This window comes from Hyla sarda, chromosome 4, assembly GCF_029499605.1.
Source record: "Hyla sarda isolate aHylSar1 chromosome 4, aHylSar1.hap1, whole genome shotgun sequence".
Taxonomy (NCBI): domain Eukaryota; kingdom Metazoa; phylum Chordata; class Amphibia; order Anura; family Hylidae; genus Hyla; species Hyla sarda.
In genome coordinates this window covers 65,736,625-65,752,641 of record NC_079192.1, presented here as the reverse complement: position 1 = coordinate 65,752,641, position 16,017 = coordinate 65,736,625, and the positions used below count along the sequence as shown (strand labels likewise).

The following is a 16,017-nucleotide window of genomic DNA, read 5'->3' as shown; positions in this document are numbered from 1 at the left end:
CAGTCCTGTTTCTGGTTATTCAACCCCCTTTGGTGCTACAGACAATAGTAAATGAGGCATGTAAGGGCCTCAGAATTTCCACAAGGAAATCTCACATAGATTCTGCTTGCAGCAGACTCCCATTGATCTCAGTGGTATGCTGCTGCTCATTGCACACTGTGTAAGTTTCCTGATTGGAACTTGTAACCAGAAGATGTGCTGGCACTACTCTGTAGAGACTTACTGTTCGTGGAAATTAAGAGCAGGTCCTGGAGGAGGCTGGTGTAAGCAGAATTTTCATTATTATTTATTTTTATTGTGCCCTTGCTTCCAGAGAACTGTACATATGATAAGGGTTACAATACGTAACACAAGAGCGAGTGCATTTAATGTGACAGACTAAGATATGAGGAGAGAAGGCCCTGCCTACTAGGACTTACAGCTCCTGTTAAAGGGGTACTCCGATGGAAAACTTTTTTTTTTTTTTTTTAATGAACTGGTGCCAGAAAGTTAAACAGATTTGTAAATTACTTCTATTAAAAAATCTTTATCCTTCCAATACTTAGTAGCAGCTGTATGCTACAGAGGAAATTCTTTGCTTTTTTAATTTCTTTTCTGCATGTGGTGATCGGAGAGGACACCATACGTAAAGTCCCACAGGAGCGGGTGAGATACAATACTACCAGCAGTGTTCTATTTGGCTCAATAAAGAGTCTATAACATTCAGAGAAAGACACAAGTAACAATTTATATGTTACACCATTTGCTACAATATCTATTGCAAAGACTTTAACATCGGTCATATTGAAGAGGACTTTTTATAACTATATCACAGGGTTGCCAATATTGGACATTATATCTTTGATACCATACATATTTTTACAGGTGATTATACCACTAGGGCCCAGTGGATTTTTCACTCTTTTATAATATATTAGTGCCAGAATACCAAATAGTGCAATTTATTATATATTATTTTTTATATTTAATAAAATTATTAAATGAAGCATACCTATGACATTTATTTGAACATCATTATGTACCTTTTGGGGTAAAATCCTTGAGGATTGGTTATACATTTCTTTTTTCTATAATTTACAAATCTGTTTAACTTTCTGGCACCAGTTGATTGAAAAAAAAAGAAAATATATTTTCCACCAGAGTTCCCCTTTAAGATCAGACTAGGTAATGAAAGATAACTAGGAATCCTTTTACATACAGAGGATATTAGGTGAAATGCATGTGCAGCCCCCCGTGCTGAATTAGGCTAGGATTCCACTTGGTTTTTTTTCTGGCAGTTTTTGGAATACGGCCACTGCAGTTTTTGAGCCAAAGCCAGAAGTGTATTCAAAAGGAATAGGACATATAAAGGAAGGACTTACACTTCTCCTCCATTATGGATCCACTTCTGACTTTGGCTCAAAAACTGCAGTGGCAGTATTCCAAAAACTGCCAGAAAAAAACAAGTGGAAACTTAGCCTTAAGAGTACTTACAAGGACCCGATTTACCTTTGAGCACAGTAGACGTGCACCTATAGGTAGGAGGTCACCTGCTGATTGATATACGATATATTTCTGAAATGTAAACCCACTACTGTATGAACCAGCTGTATACTACATCGTCAACTTGGCAAGTGTAATGGCATGCTGGAAATTGTAGTCCCTTAGGTGAGGAGTTAACGATTGTACAATACTGGTATAAAGTACCTAAGCACATTATGTCCAGAAAGATCAGCAAACATTTCAGGGTCATAATGTGTGCGGCCAGCCTCACGTGCCTTATCAGGTTAACATGACCACAAATCCGCATACGCACTGAATTTTTTATTTTTTTTCTTAAGCAAAGACAGATTCCTGAAAGAAGTAAACTGCTTGTTCACATTAATTCCTGGAGCTGGTTCTTAGATATTGAGGTTTCCTAGGAAGCTTCTGTATAGGGCAGGACGAGATACCAATTATGTGGAATCGCAAGACTAGTAAGGTGAAGTCGATTAAACCACTGTAGACGGTAAATGACATCACAATTAATGAAACAGAGAAATAATCAGAGAACATAGAAATAATCTTTATTACATAAAAAGTCATTACAATTGTATAAAGGAGAGATCTCCCTCTGAATGAAGCGCGGTCGATATCCACTTTCCATGCATTCCCTATGAAAGTTCTGGAGACAGCCAAGTTCTGTACTCATCTGTCTCGCTCTCATAGAGAATGCATGGGGGGGGGGGGGGGGGTGCATTGACCCCGCACCAAGCACATGTACATTCACCGCCCCGACATTCGGACACTTATTTACTATCCTGTGTATAGGGGATAAGTTCTCAAGCAGTGGTTGGGGGTTTGAGAGCCGTCGGGCCCCCTCCTATAGACTTGCATTGAGGGGGTATAGCCGTGATGTCAAGAGGGGCGTGGCCAACCCCCACAGCGCAAAAACAGCATTCAGAACATTTACTTCCGAATGCTGGCAAGTGGAGTACCCCTTTAAGCTGGACACATTAGAATAAAGGGGGACTCCGCCCCTAGACACCTTATCCCCTATCCAAAGGATAGAAGATGTCTGATCGCGGGGGTCCTGCCGCTGGGAATCCCCCATGATCTCTCCTGCAGCACCCTGTGTCATCTGCTGCACGGAGCGAACTTCACTCCATGCCTGATGACGGGCGATACAGGGGCCTGAGTATTGTGACATCATGCCCCCGCCCCCTCGTGACATCACGCCCGGCTCCCTCAATACAAGTCTATGGGAGTGGGCGTGACGGTCGCCACGTCACGATACTCCGGCCCCTGTATTGCCCGTCATCAGGCACAGTGTGAAGTTCGCTCCGTGCAGCAGATGACACAGGAGGAGAGCAGGGTTCCCCAGCGGCAGGACCCCCCCGATCAGACATCTTATCCCCTATCCTTTGGATAGGGGATAAGATGTCTAGGGGCAGAGTACCCCTTTAATGCTAGTTGAATCTGCCAATTTTGGCATGACCAGACAACCATCTGGGACCTCAGGGAAGAGAATTAGATTTCAACATGCCCGACCCGACCCTTTTGTCCTCAGGTGAGATAAGCTGCTGCCAGAGCCGGACAGGATGAGGGCCGGGGATAGACACATCCTTACTGCACAGGACAGGGATAACTGTTTAGTGGGGATTCACCCACTGGGACCCCCAATAAACCCAAGAAGGGAGGAAAATTGTCCCTGTATGAAAGAGGACCATGCCGACATAGTTCTCCACTAATTCTTAATATGGCTTGCGAACATCGCTGAGCTTGGCCATATTCCTCAGCCCCACTAACAATGAACAAAGCACTGGCTGCACACGTGCCGTACTCCACTGTTCATCCCCATTCTCTAGATCAGCGGTGCGGTGGTCCTGTGGATTGGAAATAACTTTTAATCTTGGGATAGACACTTTAATGTTATATTTATAATAAATTTAGGAGCATAATCTACATTTTAGGTATTTCACAACTAAAAATCCCATTATATGTGGAAAACAAATAAAACTTGAGATAAACTGTTTAGACAATAGAACTAAGACAAAGGTCAAGTAAGACTCCAGAGGATAAATCAACCAGCAAGATAAGATTACAATGAAAGGGTTTTATTGTGTTTACAAAAAAGAGAAGTGTTTTATAGAACTTAAACTTATCTCATATAGGATAATGCTACCAATCTCTTGCTTTCCATTGTTTCACCATACAGACTTTTATTTGGACACTTTTGGCCATGTATTTTCTGCAGTTTTGGAGATTGATTAGCCTCATTCAATGGCTTTGTCCCTGGGGTATAATTATGGGGAGACGGGAGGTACTTACCTACTGGGGAGGCGCCTACCTGTCTAAGGGTCTATTCATACGGAAGAATTTCCACCTGCGGAATTCCGCCTCAAATGAAACCCCAATAGACTTCTATGAAATTCCACACTACTATTTACACTTCTGCGGAATTTCCACACGAATTCCGCACAAAATCCACACAAGCGAAATTGGTGCGGATGTGCGGAAATTCAGCCCGTGTGAATAGACCCTTAGGGTCTATTCACATGGCAAAATTTCCGCTAGCGGAATTCCGCCTCAAATTGAAGCCTATAGACTTCTATGGGATTCCGCACTCCCATTCACACTTCTGAATTTCCGCAAGCGGAAATTCAGAAGTGTGAATGGCAGTGCGGAATCCCATAGAAGTCTATGGGCTTTAATTTGAGGCAGAATTTCACAAGTGGAAATTCTGCCGTGTGAATAGACCATTAGGGTAGGTTCACACTGTGGAATTTCTGGGCAGAATTTATGCTGGAGAAATGCAGAAAAAAAAATAATGGCTAGAAGTCGTAATGGCGATAGAAACAAAAAGAAGTCTAAATCTGGTATCTGTATGGGGGTAAATGAGTCTGTTTATAATTTGTGTTATGTGGTAACAGTAAAGGCCCGAGGGGGTGGGGAAGGATGTTTGGGGATGACAGACAATGGTTAGGAGGTGAAAAATAGTATAGGTATACCCCTGTTTTGTCTTAGCAGAGGCTAAGGGGGAGTGATATAAAGAAGCTGTTAGCAGGAAGTAAGTCAGTGTGTGGCTAAAGACACATGTATTGCAAGGAAAACCTGGTCAAGCTGTGTGAAGCATGCTAGTGGGCTGAACAAAGCACCTGAGTGAAAAGTGTAGTGTGGTCCATGAGCCGGAGAAGTGGGACCTACAGAACTATTGTATCAATGTGGTATGGTGTAGTTAGCCCCGATTGTAATAACTTAGGGAGAGAGCAGTTAGATTGCAGAAGGAGTTAAAGGAATCTGATGGGAATTAGGCGTTGACAAGAAGCTGAAACAAGTGACGGGGTGCTTGAGCAAAAGCTGCACAAGGGGTTTACTGCAGTTGAGACAGTAATGTGCAGTAAGGTCAAAGTGTTGTCTTCAGAAGATATCAGTGAGCTGCCTGAGGAAAGTGTCTTATAGCCTGTGCCAGCTATGGAAGGGTGCGTTCACACTACGGATTAGTAGCTGAATCTTCGCCCGTGGAATTCAGAGAGCGGAGATTCAGCCTGGCAGCCGGTGGCGGACGGCTATGCAGTGCTCGCTGATTTCCGCGCAAAGAATGAACATGTTCTTTCTTTGCATGGAACAATTTCAGCGGCGGAATTGTCTGCAATCCGTAACCCGGTGTTTCCAAACTGGGGTGCCTCTAGCTGTTGCAAAACTACAACTCCCAGCATAGGCTGTCCGGGCATGCTAGGAGTTGTAGTTTTGCAATCCGTAACCCGATGTTTCCCAACCAGGGTGCCTCCAGCGGTTGCAAAACTACAACTCCCAGCATGCCTGGACAGCCGAAAGCTGTCCAGGCATGCTGGGAGTTGTAGTTGTGCTATCGGTAACCTGGTGCCTCTAGCTGTTGCAAAACTACAACTCCCAGCATAGGCTGTCCGGGCATGCTGGGAGTTGTAGTTTTGCAATCCGTAACCAGGTGTTTCCAAACCTCCAGCTGTTGCCAAACTACAACTCCCAGCATGCCTGGACAGCCTTCCATGCTGGGAGTTGTAGTTTTGCAATCCGTAACCCGGTGTTTCCCCACTGGAGTGCCTCCAGCTGTTACAAAACTACAACTCCCAGCATGGGCTGTCAGGGCATGAGCTGGAGGCACCCTGGCTGGGAAACATTGCCATAACCGTAACCCCCCCCTCGCTACTTCTCGCCAACCGAATCCCCCCTTCCATTACGTCACCAGTGACGTCCACGTCCACCACCCCCGGAGTCCACCAATCGTAGTTCTCAGGGGGCGTGGTCTGTCATGTGGTTCGTTCTTTAACCCTCCCCCGCCCCGTTTCCCCGTTATTCGGTGCTTTTATTCTCCCCCCTGCACCCGTGATCGTGACGTCATCCCACCGTCATCATCCGTTCAGCCCCGTACGATGACTGCAGCCGGTAAATTCCCAACCGGAACCGATGGGCGGGGAGATGTTGTGAAAGAATGAATGAGTGCTGGGCGGGGCTCAGGCTCCTCCCCCCCGGGTTGTTATATTGCGCACACGAGGTCACTGCTCTTAATATGGCGCTGACGAAGATCTGACAACCGGCGTTTCGTACCGACTGTCGGAACGTGGAGTTACAGCTTACCGGACATACAGTGGTGAGTAATAACGCGGCTGAGCCTTATAGCCGGGGAAGGCAGGATTCGGATCGATCAGTAGAGAGTGAGAGGGGGGGGATTGGGGGGGGGGGGGAAATCTAGCTGCCAGCACTGCCCGCCTGTACGATCTATAGATCTTACCTATAACTGATTTAACGGTCATTTCCCACCTGATAGAATCCTCATAGAATGTTCAGAAAATAACGGTCGCGATCAGTTTAAATTTTAAAGCTCAGATGAAATTGTTTCAATGAAGGGGAATTTTTGTTACCATTTCCTATGAGGCTGTATGATCAGATCGGGCTGCCGCTGAATGCGATATCTGTGCGACATCTGAGCGATAGTTAATATATATATTTTTTTTTTAATATAGTCATGTACAGAGTATTCTAAAAGCTATTGTGTGTACTTGACTACCCCCCCCCCTCCCCAAATATATGTATGGGGGCTCCATAAAGGTTCACCCGATGCCCTATTTCTGCCAGTTTGAGTAGGTATATAAGGTATAATTTGTATACCCCTATAAACAGACATTATATTGTATTCGTTTGATATATATAGATCTGTATATGATATATATATGTGCAGCCTCCATTATGGTGTGATATACACAGTGCTGGCATTTTGTGTACCACCCCATAAAGGGGTCTACCTGACATGTGGGTGCTGGCAGTGTAGCTGTCACTAGAGGTCTGCCTGCTGTCCATTGCCTGTGCATGAACACGTGGTGTCCTCCTGAGCAGGGATTAATGGAGGGGCCTGCTTTAGGCTGAAGCCTGGAATCTTCTTCTATGAGAGGCCACTTTGATTTTCTTTGTTCTTTCTGTGCCCTTCTTATATTTTACACCAGTGTTTCCCAACCAGGGTGCCTCCAGTTGTTGCAAAACTGCAACTCCCAGCATGCCCGGACAGCCTTCGGCTGTCCGGGCTTGCTGGGAGTTGTAGTTTTGGAACAGCTGTAGTCACCCTGGTTGGGAAACACTATTTTACACCAGTGGTCTCAAACATGTGGACCAACAGATGATGCAAAACTACAACTTTTTTTTTTGTGGGTTTGCGTTTTTTTAGCAAGATCCCTTACAGATCACAGGAGATCTGGCGGTGATCCTGTAACTATTGAACAGAGGAGAGAACTGTAACCATATATTTACGCTTGGTTAATATTTATTTATTTTTGTGTGTTTTCCCACATTTCATTTATTTATTTGTAAATGCAGTTTTTGAATCCAAACCCAGAAGTGGATTTAAAGAGAAGACTCAGTCTCTTCTATACACTTCCTTTATTATCTATTCCTGGCTGCAAAACTGCTTAAAAAAAAAAAACCTACATGTGCGAACAGACCCTTAGAAACTAAAACCTCTTTCCATTAATTTTGCCAGTTTAAAAAAAATAATCTTAGTACAGCTCATTCATAGGCTCTTTACCCCCTATGTGCGGGTAGTATTCACTAAATCAGTGTTTCCCAACCAGTGTGACTCCTGCTCTTGCAAAAGATTGTCTGGGCATGCTGGGAGTTGTAGTTTTGCATCAGCAGGATGGGAAGCACTGCATCTTAGGCCTGATTTTGGGGAATCACATGTGGATGTGCGCGCTGATCCATTGGTTGACCATGTGGATGCCATGTTGGATTAAGAGTGCTCCATCTAATCTAATATCTAAATCAGGTTTCACCAACCTCCAGCTGCTGCAAAACTACAACTCCCAGCAGGGGAGTTTTGCAGCAGGTGGCGGTACCTAGAGAAACATTCACCCACAGTATAATAGACAGACTACAGTGATCATACCTACCTCTTAATTTGTAGACAGACACTTGTCACAAGTGGCACACCTGCGTATTCCGTGTATATATAGCTGGCATTGTACTTTTAATGAGTTACCTATCTGGCCTTTTGTGTACCCTTGGCAGAGAATGGTTCGCAACTTGTGTAACTGGCACCTGGGGCGTTGGGCCCATCTTTATATCTCCCACTGCCTTGAATTATACATATTTAAATTTACAGCAGGATGTAAGGAAGCCTCTGCCATTCATTAATAACTCTGTAGCGATAACGTCCCATACAATGCCAATCTTATCTCCTCGCCTGATAACCGCTGCGATTTCATTGTTCCGCCCAGCGATTGGCGGGGTTACACTTTAACCATTAGCTTGCGAACTGAAAGGTTGCCTGGACTATTTGCAAATTTTCAGTAATAATCTATGGTGCAAAAACTAAATCTCCCAGCGTTCCCGGATTGTCCGGGCATACTGGACGTTGTAAGTCACGGACCTGAGGAAGTGGGGAGCAGGTCCCCTCGAAACGTGTTGTCCTTTATTTCGTCAATAAAGCCAATTTTCTTTATTTTACTGTCCATTTGTCGGTTAATAGATACTTTCTACTAGGGGTGTAAGAAAACATTGATTCACTCGATTATTCCAATTTTTTCATTTGGCGATACGGAATTCGTATCTCCTGACGCCCGGGACTTGCAGTTACAGGCACCGGGCAGGTGAATTTTTCTGGCTCGTGGAAGCAGGGCCGGACCTAAGCATGGCGGCGCTCTGTGTGTATGGAGCGGGCTTCATACTTTGTGGCCCCCGGCTGATTTCAGTAGCTGGTGCTGCCGCTAATAGCCAGCATGTGGCGCTCAGCAGTCTGTATGGGGTGGGCTCTGGACTCCTGCCCGCTCCATACTCTGCAGCCCCTGGCTGTTTTCAGTAGCCGGGGGCTGCCGCTCATAGCGATCGCCGCAGCTGGCTATTAACCCTTTAGATTGCTGCTGACAGTGGCATCTAAAGGGACCTGTGAATGTTCCCTGGTGGGCTAGTGGGGTGGATCGCCCCACCCCGCAGCGCGATCGCGGGCGGGAGATCCACTGTGGAGGTAGCCGGAGGGCTTGCCTCTGCTTCCTGCTGTCCCGTGGCTCTGTCATTGATGGAGCCTAGTCAAGCCGGGCTCTATCAATGGATCACAGATCTCTATTAATCTGTCTGAGGAATCTAATGATTCCTCCTAAAAGTCTAATGAAGTGTATAAAAAAAAATATAAAAAAAAGTTCATAAAAGTGTAAGACACACATTAACCCCTTCCATATTAAAAGTTCAAATCAAGCCCTATTCCTATAAAAAAAAAACAAAAAAACATGTAAACCTATTTGGTATCCCTGCGTGCGTAAAAATCACAATAGATAGTTTGAGACAGAATCGGGATATATCGAATCGTCATACGTGTATCGCGTGATGCGTATCGTATCGCCAAATTCTTGCTGATTCACCCCCCTACTTCCTACTAACATTCTCCAAGTGCCCCACAAGTGTCTTCGTTTTCTCACAGGGACCATGTGAGAACCAGCATTGAACTAAAAGTCCCAGCATGCACGTGCGTTGTACTAGAACTGGAATTTCCTAACCCTGCCCTACACTCGGTCTCGGTAGTCCTGCAAGTTTGGGAGCTGCAGTCAAGTTCATTCTAGCACTTTCCTCTTATCTCCTCAGTCATGCATGTGTGTGTGCACATGGCCTGAGGCATGTCTCCAGAAGTCTGTGTGGACTGCAGCAGTAGACTTTCCCTTTTTTTCTGAAGGGCACTTTTGCCACTAATGTTACTATGATTAATTCAGTAATGTTAATTTCCCGGATGTCCCCTTTGTCTTGGTGTCATGTGACCTTTGGGAGAGGCACCTAGTTGTCAGTAGGGGGGGCTGCCTCTGAGTAATGGGGCATCCAGACACAGCCGGTTGCTCCTTTTGTGTAATGGAGGAGGGGATTCTGTAATAGAGGAAATGTCGTCACCTTGAGTGAGTCAGCCTCTCATTGCCCACCCGGCGTCACGGATCCTATCTAATGCATTCTCAGTGCCTATACCTGGTGCAGAACAACTTGTACCAGCCTGCTTTGCTCTAGATTACTAGAACCCATCATGCCAGGGGTAACCGTGGGTTATCTTATCGATGGCCCCACCTAGTATGCCTGCAGCTGCTAAGATAATTTATCTTTCTTAGAAAACTTAGTGCAGCTAATGCCTGATGTGGCAGATATCATTTGTGATTATTGCAATCCCTAACACAGCATTTCCCAACCAGGGTGCCTCCAGCTGTTGCAGAACTACAACTCCCAGCATGCCCGGACAGCCAACGGCTGTCCGGGCATGTTGGGAGTTGTAGTTTTGCAACAGCTGGAGGCACCCTGGTTGGGAAACGTTGAGTTATAACTTGCAAAATTGTAGAAAATTCGGTGTGAAAGTTTTTTTTTTTTTTTTTTTTTGTAAAAACGTATTTCTCCAAACCGTATACGGTTTGTAAATGGATATACATTTTTTTTTTTTTTTTGCATATGTTTTGATTTAAACAAAAAAGTTATACAGTTGTAACTTTTTGTCTTCACATTTTATTAAACTTCCACTTGTTCCATTGAAATTCCAAGGAAAAGCGGGAGGGCTTGCATTGCCCATGTGCAAAGTCCGAAACCGTATTGCGCAAAACATACCGAACCGTATAGACATCCGGTGCCAATTGACTCCCATGTTGTATTAACCGTATACAGTTGGTATAAGGTTTTTCACCTGGACAAAAAAAATGTAGTAAACTCGTGGAAAAAAACACCAAAAAAAAACGGGCACAACCGTATAGCCAGTTGGGCATACGGTTTGGAATGGATTGTCAATGAATACGGTTTTCTAACAGAAACTGGATACGGGAAGCGTACGTCAAAAACATGATGTGAATGCAGCCTTAATGAGACAAGACAAGTGCATTTTGTTAATCCGAATAAAGTTTATATGGCTACACTATATTAGCTGGTTGTTCTGTTAATATAGTAGTAGATTTCGGGTTCAAATTGCATCCGTCAATGTTCAGATGCGTCAGTTAATGTTCATAGCGAACGCAGAATGAATATGAAAAATGTGCTGTCCTTGAACCTGAACGCAGAAGAAGCGCGTTGCGTCACGCGGGCAGAGGTTTTTCATCGTCTCGTGTGTCAGTGATCTCTCTGCCTTATCTGATGAGCTGTGAATATCACCGAAATAATCCTCCATAATTGACTTTATATCTTCCTTGGCAGGACTGCACCTATTTTTTTTTTTTTTTTTATATCCTCATAATTTCTGGGTGGGCAAGGCTGCCGGGACAAGTTTATCAGGAGGTTACATATTGTAGGGCAGTGCCACTGTGGTGATGATAGCGGCAAGGCATTCGGGCAAAACCATGTTGTTTGTGGCGATTTTGCAACATTGCAGCATTTGTTTATTGCAAGTAGAACTTGTGGTGACTCAGGCGGAGACAACAACAAGAAGTTGTGTACGAAATGTTCTTGATGGCCAGCCGTGACCGCATTGGTGTGGTGGTCTGCATGTAGCCTTGGCTACCCGGTGTCCCCGCAGGAGCCGCCTGCGTAGGATTTGTATATGACCAGTCACTATTAATGGTGACTCTTCACTTGCCTAAGTCTGAAGAATGCGATGAAGTGTCTTTAAAAGCGAGCAGATTCACTACATTTTACGCTTTTCTTAGGCTGACAGGCTAGACTGTCCCCCACTCATTATTTGGTCTGAGGATATTAGCAGACTGTACTGGGGATGGTTGTGTGAGTCCTAATGCACCCATGGCCGTATTTGGGGCTTCCCTTGTTTCTCGTAATCGGTGCTGTATACAGATTTTAGTTTAGGAGGAACACGCGTGCCTGAGATCTAAGGATGCCTATTTTTTTTTTTTTTTTTCCGCCATTGAAATTGGGTTGGGGGGGGGGGGGGCATTTATCTAAATTGGTTGGCAAGCTTGCATGGGAGAGTGGGATAGAGCAAAGGAGGGGAGAGAGGATGGGATGATGTAAGGGGGGAGGATGCATGGAGGCGTAGCAGGTGACAAAATGGAGGAAGAGGGGGAGGATAGAGGAAGAGATATGGAGGGATGGACCTATAGGAAAAGAACAGGAATATAGGGGAGACGGATATGTACCTCCAATGTGGTATAGACTTCAAGGAGGTTATGGGGGGCAGTGTATACAGTACATTCAGGGCAGTGTAGGATGAGGCAATGGGGGGGGGGGGGGGGCAGTATATCCAGGGCAGTAGGGCTGAGGTAATGGGAGGCGGTGTATACGGTACATTAATGGTAGTATAGGATGCGATATGGGAGGTGTATAAACTGAGATATACAGTACTTTTAGGGCACAGTAGACGGAGTGCGTGTTGGGGGTAGTATAGGCTGAGGTTATGGGGGGTAGTATAGACAGGGTAGTAGAAGATGAGGTAATGGGGGCACCCGGGGCAGTATATAGCACATTCAGGGTAGTACAGGCTAAGGAAATGGAGAGTGGATTATTGGGTATGGTAATGGGGTCAGTAGAGGCAGTGTATACATTACATCTAGGGCAATATAGACTGGGGGGGGTAGTATAGGATGAGGTAATGGGGGGGGGGGGTAGTAAAGGATGAGGTAATGGGGGGGGGGGGGGGAAGAGATGACTATAGGCTAAGGTAATGGCAATATATGCAGTGCATACATGGTAGTATATGGTAAGGCAACTGGGTATAAGCTGAGGTAATATGAGGTGCAGTATATCCAGTATCCAGGGTAGTGTAGGATGAAGTAATGGGGTGGAGGGGGTGAAGTATAGGCTAAGTAATGGGGGGGGGGGGGGGGAGAGTATATAGACTACATACATGGTAAGGGAGGGGGGGGGGTATATCCAGGGCAGTGTTGGATGAGGTAATAAGTGGAATATGAGAATAAACTGAGGTAATGAGGGTCAGTATAGTCTAAGGTAATAGAGGGGAGGCAGCATATACAGTACATTCAGGGTAGTGTAGGCTGAGTTAATGGAGGTAGTATAGAACTATACATACAGGGTAGTATATGATGAGATATTGGGGCAGTATATAGTATGTTATACTTCAGATCAGGTGTATATACAGCAGAAGGGGTGTATATATGTATCTGGATACACATATATAGAGGGGTGTGTGTATAATAGGAATATGATATTGGTACACATGAGGGATGTGGTTCAGGTGTATATAATCTTGAAGGGTGTGTGTGTGTGTGTGTGTGTGTGTGTGTGTCCGTCCGGTGGCCCCTATGTAGGTATATGGAGGATGTATATAGTCTGAGGTGTGTATATGGAGGATGTATATAGTCTGAGGTGTGTGTATATGGAGGATGTATATAGTCTGAGGTGTGTGTATATGGAGGATGTATATAGTCTGAGGTGTGTGTATATGGAGGATGTATATAGTCTGAGGTGTGTGTATATGGAGGATGTATATAGTCTGAGGTGTGTGTGTATATATATATATATATATGCGATGTATATAGTCTGAGGTGTGTGTATATATATATATATATATATATATATATATATATATATATATGCGATGTATATAGTCTGAGGTGTGTATATATCCGTGTATATGGAGGATGTATATAGTCTGAGGTGTATATCCGTGTATATAGTCTGAGGTGTGTATATATCCGTGTACATGGAGGATGTATATAGTCTGAGGTGTGTGTATATGGAGGATGTATATAGTATGAGATATATATCCGTGTATATGGAGGATGTATATAGTCTGAGGTGTATATCCGTGTATATGGAGGATGTATATAGTCTGAGGTGTGTGTGTATATGTATATAGTCTGAGGTGTATATATCCGTGTATATGGAGGATGTATATAGTCTGAGGTGTATATATCCGTGTATATGGAGGATGTATATAGCCTGAGGTGTATATGGCGGATGTATATAGTCTGAGGTGAATATCCGTGTATATAGTCTGAGGGGTGTGTGTGTATGTATGTGTATATATAATATAGTCTGAGGTGTATATGGAGGATGTATATAGTCTGAGGTGAATATCCGTGTATATAGTCTCAGGTGTATATATCGGATGTATATAGTCTGAGGTGTATATCCGTGTATATGGAGGATGTATATAGTCTCAGGTGTATATATCCGTGTACAGTGTATATAGTCTGAGGTGTATATATCCGTGTATATGGAGGATGTATATAGCCTGAGGTGTATATATCCGTGTATATGGAGGATGTATATAGCCTCTGGTCCCTCCTCCATCTCTTTGCTGTCACTGGTTTGTTCGAACAGACACTTTTGGCGCCCATAGCGCTGTCCCCTCCTCCCGGTCCCATCAGCTTTTAGCGCCTTTGTGCTAAATCGAGCGGGAAGGCAGATAGCAGGAGCGGAGCGCAGGTCGGCGGCACATCTCCGGTACGTGGTAAGTACCGCTCCCGGTAGGTGACGGAGCAATGACGCGCGCGCACCCGCACCAGGAGACGGCGGCAAGGTCAGAGCCACTGCCGGTACAGATGCCGCGTCCTCCTCCGGGAGAGGGGGGGGGGGGTCTATTTTGGAGGGAAGTCCCGGGGTGTAATGCCGCATCAGAAACGCACCCCCCGCGCCTCTATACATGTATCGGTGACGGTGTGCGATGTCACTGCGCTTCATTATAGTAACCTCTGCTCTTCTCAATGGGGGCGGCAATGCTGGGACTTGTAGTGCGTCAGTGAGTATGGGGAAAATGCTACGTGTGTCCATAGTCAGAGCTGTCCTTCACCATGTAATTGACTTTGACCTCTATGGCTGGGAGTTGTAATCTTGCAATAGCTGGAGGCACCCTGGTTGGTAAACACTGGCACCTGGGTTTTTAAGTGATGCCCAGACTGCGGTCATTCTGACCACCTAGTGGGGGGTGGGGTTGTCACTCTATTATACATGATGCCCTTTATGTGCCACCTTCTGACATTGTACAGTGGCTATTGCTGCATAGTCCCAACCTATTCCTGCCCTCAGTATCCTCCCTCCTTACTGCATCATGCTGAGACTTGTAGTTCCACAAGGGCATAGATCAGTGATTTGGTGGGGGTGAAATCACGATCTTTCCTTGGCGTGTTTATAAAAAAATAATATATATATATATATATATATATATATATATATATATATATATATATATATATATATAAAAGGCTCCAGGAGGAGCTGAAACGTTGTAATGCTGACATGAGACATTAAATCACTTATTTTGTTGGAGTGCTGCGCCTGTATCTGGTTTTTCTCTTGGATGGACTCTGATCAAGTCCTTTGGGACGCTGGCACCAATTTTTTGGTTGGACTGGATAAGTAGTGCTGCTTTATTTTGGGATTATATATATATATATATATATATATATATATATATATATATATATATATATATATTGTATTTGTCTATTGTTTGATTTTTCAATAATTCACGATTGAGCCTGTAAACTGTGGCCCTCCAGCTGTTGCAAAACTACAACTCCCAGCATGCCCAGACAGCCGTTGGCTGTCTGGGCATGCTGGGAGTTGTAGTTTTGCAAGTCCCCTAGAAGCACCCCATCATGTATGTGTGTGTATAATGTCAGGTCTCCTATGCTGCCCCCTAGGGGGGGATTGCTGCAGTCTCCAGGCAAGTAGCCGCAGGTCCTGCTAGGGTGAAGTTTTCGGCAGGGGATGATCTTACCTGCTTTAATTTAAATGTTCTTAGTCACTCGGCAACTGTAGGAATTCATTTGCTTAACAAAAATGGCGGGATTAAGAGATTAAAGAGCAAATCCTACACTTCTATACAGCCAGTGAATGAGTATAGGAACCATGGAGGAGACTTACCGTACTTAGGGTGGCATTTCATACTCCAGCGTTAATCCACATGCCATTGGAAGAAGTTTTCGTGTCTTTTGCTGTCATTGCATCAGAAATGGAAACCCTTCCTTGTTATAGGTGGGGGTAGGTATGGACGACTTTCTGACTATGGTGATTGTAGTCTAAAACCACTTCCCTCCATGATAGTGTGATCTGTATCTTATTACAGTAGAATCTCCCAATAGCTGACACTCACGGGAAATAGTGTCCGCTCTATTGAGAGATCCTCATGTACACAAGTCCCCCATAGGGTACCCAGGGTATTTAATTCAT

The 16,017-nt window shown here is 44.6% G+C and overlaps 1 protein-coding gene across 2 annotated transcripts in view; it reads left to right on the top strand.

The window, feature by feature from the left end:
- The first annotated feature begins 5,752 nt into the window (after positions 1 to 5,752).
- The window catches only part of SLC20A1 (solute carrier family 20 member 1), a 38,353-nt gene continuing 28,088 nt past the window's right edge, over positions 5,753 to 16,017 (top strand). Inside the window, exon 1 of one of the 2 annotated variants that reach the window (XM_056571260.1) lies at positions 5,753 to 6,088. The gene's annotated coding sequence lies outside the window, so the exon portion shown is untranslated. Of the gene's footprint in view, positions 6,089 to 14,166; positions 14,297 to 16,017 lie in introns of those variants that run through there. The other variant, XM_056571261.1, reaches the window with a different exon arrangement.